Source organism: Podarcis erhardii, assembly GCF_964252035.2.
Source record: "Podarcis erhardii genome assembly, chromosome: 5".
In the NCBI taxonomy this organism is placed as follows: Eukaryota; Metazoa; Chordata; class Lepidosauria; order Squamata; family Lacertidae; genus Podarcis; species Podarcis erhardii.
The window spans coordinates 55,087,737-55,100,357 of NC_138509.1; the positions used below are offsets into that span (position 1 = coordinate 55,087,737).

At 43.2% G+C, this 12,621-nt stretch overlaps 1 protein-coding gene across 1 annotated transcript in view; it reads right to left on the reverse strand.

The window, feature by feature from the left end:
- SORCS3 (sortilin related VPS10 domain containing receptor 3) overlaps positions 1 to 12,621 on the reverse strand; it is a 419,522-nt gene that overhangs the window by 276,260 nt on the left and 130,641 nt on the right. The gene's annotated exons all lie outside the window — the stretch shown is intronic.

Sequence of the window (12,621 nt, forward strand, 5' to 3'; positions counted from 1 at the left end):
GTGCAGCAGCAGTGGGAGGCCCCATTAGCTAAAGTGGTACCTCAGGTTAAGAACAGTTTCAGGTTAAGAAGAGACCTCCAGAATGAATTAAGTTCTTAACCCGAGGTACCACTGTAGTTGGTACACTCAGTTTTGCAAACACTAGTTGTTAGCATATTTCCTTCCTCTGGCATAGTTTGGATTCTTAAGCTGCAAGGATGAGCCTAACCATCACATACCTAACTCAGCACTCTAGCCTAGGGGTGGAGGCAGCTTATTATCTCTCCCTGCCCCCATCTCTTTCTTTCTCTGGCTGTCCTGATGTTGTTGGACTATGACACCTGGCCACTGGCTATGCTGACTGCGGTTGATGGGAGTTGAAGTCCAACCACCCCTGAAGGGCCACAAGTTCCCTAGCACTGCAGTAGACACATCAGCATAACAACCTACATCCAAGATTTTTCCATCTTGGCACTCAATGTGAGTTATTAGATCTGAACTCCATTTCCCACACAACTTGGGACATCTAAAAAATATATTCTGGAATGGCCTTTGCTGTTACATCTTCCATCATCCAAAAGCTTACAAGTGTCAGGCCTCACGCGACTTAGCTTGTTATGTGTTCAGGTTCAATTTATACTGCTGTATAGCAAACCTAGAGTAATGACCCTGCCTGTAGCAGAAGTAGTGTAGATTTTTAGGTACTCCGTAGTTATCAAATAATAATTCTGCCCTCCCACCTCTGAGTGATAGAAAACCGTGATGAAAGAGAGAGAGATGATAAACCATCCCTTTGGACCTCAACCTTGTGTAGGGTTCTGGCAAGCAGCAAGATCTGCCTGAGGCATTTGTGATATATACATACAATGCAGACAAAATGTATAACGCGTCACCCATATAAATTACACACACACACAAGCCGAGCAGACAAGCCCAAACTGCAGCCTTGAACAGAGGACGTTCTCACATAACAAGCCACTTCCTATTCAACGGTGGGGGAAATTTGGAGAGTGGTGCATTTGAAAACCTCAGAGGTATAGAATTAAAGAGAGGTTTTTGAACAAAGGGGAGAAAGTTTCTCTCTCCTTGACCCTATTTTGGGATGTTACCCAGCAAGGAACTATAAGCAACAGAAGCTGCCTCTTTGCTCCAATCTCACTTTTGGGGCCGGGCTGGAGAGATGAAATCCAAAGAAATTTATACATGTTTAATCATAGCTATCAACGTTTCCCTTTTTTTTTAAGGGAAATTCCCTTATTCCGAATAGGATTCCTCTCAAGAAAAGGGAAAAGTTGACAGCTATGGTTTTAATATAATTGAAATCACTGAGATCAATACAGCCTTTCAAATAAGTTCAGAAACACAACTAGTTTCAATCCCCCCCCCCACCTTCCCATAAACATACCAAAGTTAGTTATTTGTGGCATAAAAGAAAGAAAAAAACCATTATCCTAGACACCTCAAAGGAATTCCAGAGAGGTGGCTGTTTACAAGTCTAAATCAGAGTGCATACAGCTGAGTCCTAAAGCACCACTAATTTAAATAAGGCTTAAACACAGTCCTCCCCATGTCTAGTTACTCCAAGACAGCACCAGATTTAGGGTGGTGCAGGCAGTCCTCCTACACAGGGCACTAAGATGAGAAGATCCATGTATGAGAGATGAATGTGAAGATGGACTCAAAATTAATCAATTGCAATATGAATTGCCTTTCATAGCTCAGCTGGTAGAGCATGAAATTCTTAATCTCAGGGCCGTGGGTTCAAGCCTCACATTGGGCCAAAGATTCCTGCATTGCAAGGGGTTGGACTAGATGACCCTCAGGGTCCCTTCCAACTCTACAATTCTATGATTCTATTAAATAGCTTCTATGAATGGTTGCAATTGTGGGGGGGGTGGGACCAATGGCCAAAATGTTTTGATAGTTAAATTTATCTTTTAATTTACTCATTGAAGATCCTGATGGGTGCTTATTTTTATGTTTTACTACAAATATTGTGTATGTGTGTTTTAAATTCTATTTGCGGGGGGGGGTGTTATTGGGTTGTTCTTGTTTTTATTTTGATTATGTATTTTGTGTTTTTATATTGTGATTTTATCCTCTGAACGTCCCTGAGACCTGTGGGGGCATCAAATATTGGCCTTGCACAGGGTGCAAAAATTCAAAAGTCTGCCCCTGTCCATGGTAATTCAGTCTTGGGCACATCTCTCTTTCTCTGGATTGTTCCCAATAAGTTAAAGGATATTATTTATTTCCTGTCATCTTGATCTTACCTTTTGCACATGGTGGCATACATGGTTCTCTCACTGCACATTTTTTCTGCCTAATAAGCCTTGTGAGGTAGATAGTCTGAGAGATACTGACTAGACAAAGATCTCTTCATGGCTAATAGATGTGCCCTCCAATGTTTTTGCCAAAACACTGCATTGGTTCCATGTAGAGAGCCTTTGTCTTTCACTTTCCCCGCTGTATGTGCAAAGGATCATAGCTATGTCTGAATTAGCCCAAGCCTAGCAGCCTCCAGTGAAGCATGACCTGACTGGCCTGTGAGAAATGCTTTTCCCTCTGATAATGGTATCTCCTACCTACCCTTGTTGTTAAACGAAAGCTCTTGCTATTTTTGAAGGTAATTAAGACGAATTTCATTTCCTAGTGAATGATGATGAATTACAGTACAGTTAGTTTCTGTCACTCTGAATTTCTCTTGATAGCTTGGATACAGCACCATTTATGGAAAAAGCATTCTCAAAGGAAGAAATAATCTATTTGTACATGCATCCCACACAATACTATAGAAAGACAGAGTTACAGTGGGAAATGTTTTCCCTTGGTGCAGTTGAGCTAAATTCCCCAAATTTAATCATATGTTCCAGAAAGGTTTATTCTTTGAATGTAGAAAAAGTAAAGGACTTCTGACAGTTAAGTCCAGTCACGAACGACTTGGGGTTGCGGCACTCATCTAGCTTTACAGGCTGAGGGAGCCGACGTTTGTCCACAGTCAGTTTTTCCAGGTCATGTGGCCAGCATGACTAAGCCACTTCTGGCGAAACCAGAGCAGCGCACGGAAATGCCATTTATCTTCCCACCAGAGCAGTACCTATTTATCTACTTGCACTTGGAGGTGCTTTTGAACTGCTAGGTTGGCAGGAGCTGGGACCGAGCAACAGGAGCTCACCCCGTCGTGGGGATTCGAACCGCTGACCTTCTGATCGGCAAGCCCAAGGCTCTGTGGTTTAGACCACAGAGCCACCCACATCACCCTGTACAAAAAGTAGATTGATGGTATCTGTAGAGATGTGTCCCAAGCAAGTAGGGTAACACAGCACCATACAGTTAAAGCATTATATTACTTTAAACAGTCATGGTTTTCCCCAAAGAATTATGGTACTGTAGTTTCTTGAGGGTGTTGAGAGGTGCTTGGAGGCCCCTATTCTCCTCACACCAAAGTTCCCTGTGAAGAGGAATTCATTGTCAAACCACTCTACGAACTTTAGCAACCTCAACAAACTACAGCTCCCAGTATCCTTTGGGGGAAGCTGTGACTGTTTAAAGTAGTTTAAATGTATGGTATGGATATGGCCTGTATATACAGCAATACATCTTCTCCATCTCAAAGTTCAGCACTGCTAATGAGCTAATGCTGGCCACCTTTCTGAACTGTCTGCCAGGGTTAACCTTTCTTCTCACCCCATGTGCTCTGTGCTGTTTTGTAATTGGTGGGGTGGCTTTTTGTAATATGTCTAGCTAACTCAGCAATCTATAAATTTCCATGAGCGGGACACTAAGTTGCCTTCCAGGAACAGCCAAGGCACCATCAAAAGCTGCCTCACATTCATTTCCTGTTCAAATGGTACTTCCCACCTGATAAATTCCCCATCCAAGGCACCATCCCTTGGATACTGCCAAGGCAGCTGCCTCAGTCTGCCTCATGGATGGATCAGCCCTGTGTTCACTCTCTTTAAATTGGCCTTCAGTTGAATAAGCCAAAGCACTAGTGGCACTCATAAAGAAAAAGAAAAAGAATAGGCAATCAAAAATATCTCCATTGCATCTATGAATTCTCACCTCCTCTATTTTTTAAAAAAAGTCAACTCACTCAGTTGCTTGATAGTGCCCCATTGTGCAACCCATGGCTACTTGCCATTCATGGTGCTCAAGTTGTGAATTATACTGCAAACTCTTCCTTCCTTTCTTCCCTCCCTCCCTCACATATGGCACACCTCTTTGTGTAACAAGTTGAATACAGAGGGATATGGGTCTGGTTGACATGACAAGCTAAGCCACGATTTGTGTCATCAGCACCCAAGCTCATGGTTAAAGTCTCTCCTTGCTCACCACTAGCTGTAGCCAAGAACAAACCTCGTTTGTAGTTTACAAGGAGAGACCTTAACCATAAGCCCAAGCTCAGACAACACGCTAAGCATGACATAAGAGTAAAAAGGATTAAGGAGAAGCTCTCTGGGAGTGCACAAGTTGACGTAGTCTTAGTAAACCATAGGGGACACACAGGGAGAGGAGAGGGCAGAGGAGTTCCATAGTGCACCTAAAAGTATTTGCCCTAGCAGAACCAGATACCCCACTACATTCTCTTCAATGTTGAAATAGATCTAGCTGTAAAACGTTCATGGCCTTCCACTTGTAAGCAGCAAATCAGGCTACCAGTTACAAAATGAAGGCGTTCACTCTATGAAATCCAGTTGCTTCCTAAGACTATGCAAATGTCTTCAATCTATCCTGGCAGTTTATCACATTCAACTGTCACCACAAGGCCTCCAACGCCTTGCTTTCCATTAAAAGGTTTTAATGTATTAGCTATTATCTGTACTCTGAAGTCAGTGTCTCTGCAATGTAAAGATCGGCTCTCTCTTTTCCCCTCACATTTAAAGACCTGGCAATTTGGGGCTCTTTAAGTTGGCGCTGTGGGTAAAACCTCAGTGCCTAGGACTTGCCGATCGTATGGTTGGCAGTTTGAATCCCCGCGGCGGGGTGAGCTCCCGTCCTTTGGTCCCAGCTCCTGCCCACCTAGCAGTTCGAAAGCACCCCTAAGTGCAAGTAGATAAATAGGTACTGCTTTATAGCGGGAAGGTAAACGGCGTTTCCGTGCGCTGCGCTGGTGCTGGCTCGCCAGAGCAGCTTTGTCACGCTGGCCACATGACCCGGAAGTGTCTTCGGACAGTGCTGGCTCCCGGCCTCTTAAGCAAGATGAGCATGCAACCCCAGAGTCGGTCACGACTGGCCCGTACGGGCAGGGGTACCTTTACCTTTACCTAAGTTGTATATCACACTGATCTGTGGTATCTCTGAGGTAATCCAGACCCAAACTTTACCCATACTCATCTGTGATCGATTCCAAGGGGAATTACGAGCTAGAAATGGCAGAGGGTTTCCTCCTCTTCCCCCTCCTCTTTCTCCCTGCTATGTTTTCTGCCCTGTCTTTGGACCTATGATGCACATTGTAGCTTTAAGAAAAATGAAACCACAACCTTAAAAGAGAGAGAGATAAATTTTCCCAAGGCTTTGAGGGTGGTATCTTAGCAAAAGGAAAGACTGGAAGATATGATCCACTGTGGGTTGCTGAATCAATAAAAATAAATGATGGTGGCTTTTTTTGCTGCAGCGTCCTATAATGCATGATAGAGGACTCTTAAATCATATCACCGCCAGCTACTGGAGATCGTATTTATTCTAAACCGACTTATATAGAGATAAAGCTCAGGCTTCTGTTATTTTAAGCAAGCAAGATGTCTTCTCTAGTGGGAATGCCTGTTTACCTGAAGCAGGGCCATCTAGCAGTCCTAGCAAAGATACTATGGGGAACAATTGGAGCCTAGCAGAGGAAATGATTAGATAACGTAGCAGGTCTTTTTCAGATTCTAAATTCTAGGCTTTGGGATACTTGCAAGCTGTTTTCCTCCTTGCCGTGTTTGTTCATAATACCTTGGGATTTTACCCAGATTTCCCCTGTGTTTTGCTGTGAGCTTTAAGAAGACTGAGTAATATTCCCTGCATCTCCTGAAAGATTATCTCACCCTGACTTATGTCTGATAATTATAAATAATACCAAGCTTTTGTGTAGAGCCTCTTCCATGAGTTGATGAAAGGGACTTTGTAATCTAAATTCTCAGCTGGCTTGCCCAATAACTTAGTAATTGTGACTGCATTCAAAACTACACTGTGAGAATGCCAAAGAATTCTGTTTATCGGTGCTGGTAGAGTGGTATTTTGAGTGATTTACTAAGAAGCTAATACTGCCTGTCAATAATGTTTGGGGCCATTTCACAGTTTGCTAACCTGAATCAACAATTCTTCTTTAGTGGTTTTTAGCTACACACATCTTAGAGCCTCATGATTTCTTTCAAAAATGCCTATAGGTACCTTTTATTTCAGTAGCTAAAAGACTGCCTACAAAAGTTTATGTCACAATAAGGCCCCATCTGCTTTATACATTTAAAGCTGTGTGATAACATTAAACAGTCATGGCTTCTCCCAAAGAATCCTGGGAAATGTAGTTTATTAAGAGTACTGTGTGTTGTTAAATAGGTGTGTTTCCCTCACAGAGCTACAACTCCCAAAGTTCACTGGAAACAGCAACTGATTGTTAAACCCCTCTGAGGACTATAGGTCAGTGGGGGGAATATGATGTTTATATAACTTTTTGTATGTTTACCATATTTATAACATAAAAAATACATGCTTACAGCAAGAAGACAACAGTACATTTTGTCCCCGATGAAAAAGGGCTGGAAGAATCTGTTTTGTTTTCCACATTCATTTCCCTTTGGTATTTTTTATTAGGTTTTTCCCCATACACTGCCTGCTTGGAAGTTGGATTCATTCTTTCCACAGTCCCTTTACTAATTATACTTTGTAAATATGTGGCCAGCCCTGTAGATGAGCTATGTTAATCTCTGTGCTGATAAAGCAGGATTTTTGAGAACAGAGATGGTTCCAATGCATGGGATCAGCAGTGACTGCATCTCAGTAGTCTATCCAAAGTGATCAAACATCTCTTCCCCTAATAACCATATATCCTTGATACATGAGACTAACTGTCTTTGACTTGACACTTCTTAGTTGTCTCTGAAGTTCTTCATCATGCCTCAGAAGGAGTTGAATGCATTTACACTCTAATTTGTTAGAAACAAAGAGCCATCTATCTCGGTGCATGGATATATGCAAAGCATTTCTCCAATTTAAAGTTGGCAGGAACACAAGGAGAGTTTAATGAACTAAAGTAATTTTCCTTCCGTGTAAAATTTTACGACCATGAAAGGTCTGCACAGCTACTGAATGTGCTCAGAGGCTTCCAAGCTGTCTGTGAATTTATAGATTTGTGGATCTCCAGTAATTCTTCTCTACAGCAGGAAACCCCTGGGGTTTCATGTTTGCCTTTAAGGGAAGTGACCACAATGATCCCAAGGTTTTCACTGAAACTCAGTCTTTCTGTGTTAAAGTGAAGACTTCCAGGCACCTAGCAGTGGTGGAGCTTGGACTTAAAATTTCAGCGGCACCCTGTGCAATGCTAAAATTCAGCACCACCAACCCCACCTGTTGCTTTCCATTGTTTGTCACTGTTGCAGCGCCCCCTGCAGCACCCTCTCAGCTCAGCACTCAGTGTGGGCAAACCAGTTGCACTCCCCTAAATCTGCCTCTGCACCTAGTTCTCAAGGTCCATTAATTCCCTTTGGTGCTTACTCATAGACTACTCATAAGAAGGGCAATCTAAATTTCTACTTGCTTTTACATTTTATATGCTGCCTTTTATCCTGGACAGATTATCTGAAGGACGGCAAATATTATTAATATGTGTTGCCCTTAGTTGGGGGAGGGGACTTCGTTCATTGTGTTTTCTGCAACACTGCAAATTGCAATTGAGAGAAGATGATCCATTGCACAATGTAAAGGGCTAGATCATGCCAGTGCTCCAAGAGCATAACACTTCCAGAAGTAATTGGAGACAGGCATTCCCTCGCAGGGGCAGCGAAAAGAAGCACTAAATCCCGCTGCAATTACTACAAGAGTTTTCAGCTTGAATTTGAATAGGAGGCTAGAAATAACACGTGGTCTGCTTTCTGTGCAGTAAACAGAACATTTTAAGTCGATTTCAGAGGGGGCTTGTCTGGGTGCCATGGAGGGCCACCTGATTACTGTTATTTAGTCATTGTTAGGGGGTTCACATAAAGAAAAAACCCAGATATTGCATTGTTTGCACAGCAGCACCTGATCCAAGAATTGTGCCCCCGAACCTTCTGCAATATTCCAAGGGATACAGAGATGCTCTTCTCAAACTGAGCAATGAAGGTGCTTTGAGAAAATCTTAGCAATGTGTTTTCTAACTATCCAACCTAGTGATATATGGCTTAGGCCCAGGCTGTCTGAAGGACCTGCGCTGAGATCTTTGTGGGAAGCCTTTCTCTCATTATGAATGAATATAATAATAGGAATAACAGTGTAACTAGAGTGGGGGCTATCTGCCTCTTTGGGGATTGCCAAAGAGTTTGATTCTATTATATGTTAAAACTTGTTACACTGAATGTGAAGAGGGGGGGGATATTAAGTTAGAGTGAATGCCTCAACTGCCTTGCTCTCCTTGGTCTTTTTATTCTTTTGATCCTTGGCTTGCTGGCTCTGTGATTAAAAATGGAATCATGTGCCATACACACACACACCGTGCAAAAAACAGTGCTGCTAGTAATTTTGCAATCAAAACCTGCCAATCAAAACCTAAACTGCAGAGAGGTTTTTTGCAGTGGCAAGCAACATTAAGTTATGATCAAGGCAAACCAGTTGTCTGACCCACCATCATAGGGCAGGAATTGGCAATGAGTGAGAAGTGGGGAGAGGAGAGTCCACCAGACTTTGTAAAATGGTCACAAGAATAGCATGATCAATACAATAAATGCTTGTATTGCCAAGGATGCTTTAGAAAAGAAATGTTTGTCAATAATTTTGCTGGAGGGAAGGCAGGAGAAGAAAAAGAAAAGAAAAAGCCTCTGAACAAGTCAGTTGAGGAAGCAAATGTTGGCAAAGCAATGCTATGCACCTGGAACGGGTACACATTCAGCCTTTCCCAGACCAAGCTTCAAACAAGAGCCTGATGCCTGTAACAATAAGCCTCTGGACTTCTGGCAAACTGTGACTGTAAGCCATATAACCCAAATCTGGCCTTAAACAGCAATTTGGCTCTTGGAAATCCCACAGGGACAGAAGGATTAAACAAACACATGCACGTACATACACACACACACACACACACACACACACTCCTCTAATATGTTTCAAGGCTGGAGTACTGTGTCCAGTTTCTGGGCACCACAGTTCAAGAAGGACACTGACAAACTGGAACGTGTCCAGAGAAGGGCAACCAAAATGGTCAAAGGCCTGGAAATGATGCCTTATGAGGAAAGGCTAAGGGAGCTGGGCATGTTTAGCCTGGAGAAGAGGAGGTTAAGGGGTGATATGATAGCCATGTTCAAATATATAAAAGGATGTCACATAGAGGAGGGAGAAAGGTTGTTTTCTGCTGCTCCAGAGAAGCGGACATGGAGCAATGGATCCAAACTACAAGAAAGAAGATTCCACCTAAACATTAGGAAGAACTTCCTGACAGTAAGAGCTGTTCGACAGTGGAATTTACTGCCAAGGAGCGTGGTGGAGTCTCCTTCTTTGGAGGTCTTTAAGCAGAGGCTTGACAACCATATGTCAGGAGTGCTCTGATGGTGTTTCCTGCTTGGCAGGGGGTTGGACTCGATGGCCTTTGTGGTCTCTTCCAACTCTATGATTCTATTATTCTTCTATGATTCTATAAGGCTAAATAAATGCTATAGGACCTCTGCAAGCAAATGGGAAATCACATGCTCAGAGTCCTATGATCGCCGTGCATATTGAGGCAAGCGGTATTGAATACAGTCCATGTTCAAACTACACAGTGTGGAAGACAAAAACGTAAAAGCTTCCTGGATCAGACCAATGGCCCATCTGGTCCAGCATCCTGTGGCCAACCAGATGCCCGTGGGAACCCAGAAAGCAGGATTCGAGCACAAGAGTATTCTCCCCTCATGTAGTTTCCAGCAACTGTTATTCAGAAGCATTGCTGCCTCCAGCTGTGGAGGGCAGAGCATATCCCTCATGGTTAGTAGGCTTTGATAGACTTGTCCATGAATTTGTCTAATCCTCTTTTGAAGCCGTCTAAGATAGCTGGAGGAGACTCTTGAGAGTCTCATGGACTGCAAGAAGATCAAACCTATCCATTCTGAAGGAAATCCATTCTGAAGGAAATCATCACCTGAGTGCTCACTGGAAGGACAGATCCTGAAGCTGAGGCTCCAATACTTTGGCCACCACCTCATGAGAAGAGAAGACTCCCTGGAAAAGACCCTGATGTTGGGAAAGATGGAGGGCACAAGGAGAAGTGGACCACAGAGGACGAGATGGTTGGACAGTGTTCTCGAAGCTACCAGCATGAGTTTGACCAAACTGCAGGAGGCAGTGGAAGACAGGAGTGCCTGGTGTGCTCTGGTCCATGGGGTCATGAAGAGTCGGACATGACTAAACAACAACAAGAAGATAGCAAGCCTTCCCATCCATCCTCATTCTCAGCAGATGTGAAACTGAGACAGCCAGTGTGTTACTGCAATCAGGGCATTGGACCAGGATCTGAGAGGCCAAGAGTTCAAATCCCCACTCAGGCATGAAGCTCCCTGGATGACCATGAGCCAGTCACCAAATCGTAGCCAGACCTACCTAGCAAGGTTGTTGTGAGAATAATATGGAGGCCAGAATGCCATGCATACCACCCTGAGCAACCTGGAGAAACGATGGGGCATAAATCCACTAATAAAATAAATGAATGGCTATCTCTGGATGCTTATCCACACCTATATGTGGTTTGAGGCCACCATGTGCTGCAGTAGTGCTAGCAATGGGAGGCAGATGCTAGCTGGCTGAGGGCGACAAAGAGGTGTTAGAGGACAGGGCTGTGTGGGTCTTCTGGCCTGGCCTGCACTTCCTAAGCTAGTCTCTGACCCTTAGCTGAGCTGGAGGGTGCTATCCTTTTGCCAGTGCTGAAGTAAAATTCAACTGCCAATCCAGTTGCCATATGTGTTCGGAATGAGAGGTGCCATCTTGTCCTTTGCCTCAGGCATCAAATGCATTGGCACACCCCTGTCCTAAAGTTTATTTATGCCAGAAAGACCATGGATAAGCTGTTCCACCAGTGGCCCCCAAACTTTCCCCCTCACTTGATAATTGCTGAGGGTTCTGATGAACCACATAAAGATTTTGCTGCCAACTGTAGCTACTGTAATTTTTTAATTTTTATTTTAATTTTTATGCTACTTAATTGAAAAACAACCAAACAACCTCTAAGCAGTTTACAAAAAAAAATGAAACAGAACATTAAAATTCCCAGCTAAAAATAGTTAAAAACTAATATATAAAAGCATTTAAAGGATGAATGTCCTCTGCTAGCCAGTGCTGCTAGTGAGGAAGAGAGCCAGTGTGGTGTAGTGGTTAAGAGCAGTAGTCTTGTAATCTGGTGAACCGGGTTCGCGTCTCCGCTCCTCCACATGCAGCTGTTTGGTGACCTTGGGCTAGTCACACTTCTTTGAGGGCTCTCAGCCCCACTCACCTCACAGAGTGTTTGTTGTGGGGGTGGAAGGGAAAGGAGAATGTTGGCCCCTTTGAGACTCCTTCGGGTAGTGATAAAGTAGGATCTCAAATCCAAACTCTTCTTCTGCTGCTGCTATTTGCTGAATGATTTTAAATGTATTTTTACAGATATGTCATGGGCCATCTAGTCGTCTATGGAGCCACCGATTTGGAAGCCCTGTTTTAGGCATTCAGAAGAAATCTATCACTTGACTCCATAGAATGAAATATTTCTGCCTTCGATATTATAGAAATTACCGGCAATACAATAGAAAATACATCTTTAGAATGAGCCCTGTTTTGTTCCTGTGGCCTGGCTGAATGCAGTGCACTTGTTCCCCTAATAAGAGTGTTTTGTCGGTTCCTCAGGTGACAAGAAAGGCATTCATATAGAAGGAGAACATGGCCTCTTGGCAGAGGTACAAGAGAGGAAATCTTTGCCAGAATTAGCATAGCTACAGCATAGCTGCTGTACAAAACTACCTGTCTTTTTAATCTGAATATTTGCCAAAAGAGAGGAGGGGGAGAGAGAGGTTTTTCAATAGCTACTTGCAAATTTTGACCTTGTGGAAAATGTGTTGAAAGATTTGTCCTTGCAAGGCGGGGGCAGGGGAGGTTACAATTTTGGGTCCATGTGTGTTAGGGGAAACACACTGACTTCTACAACAAAATGAAAGCATTTTGTTTCCATGCAGAGCTATGATTTTCTTCGCCTTCTTTTAAAAATTCTGCTCATCTGTTTTCAAGCCAAGCAAATAAGACAAATACATTTCTTTCTACTTAGAAGATCTCTCGTGTTAGTAACGTCTGCTGCTGCGGGAGATGTGAAACAGCACAGTTAAAGCTGTCATGGGCAATTTTTCTTACACACTTAAGTGCTTTGTTATTTTAAAGAGAGAAAGAATAGGAGCGCACACACACATCCAAAAAGGATGCTGAATTCAAAGCAATGCTAATGCAGCATTACGGCTGAGCATTTCAATGCGGAGCAAG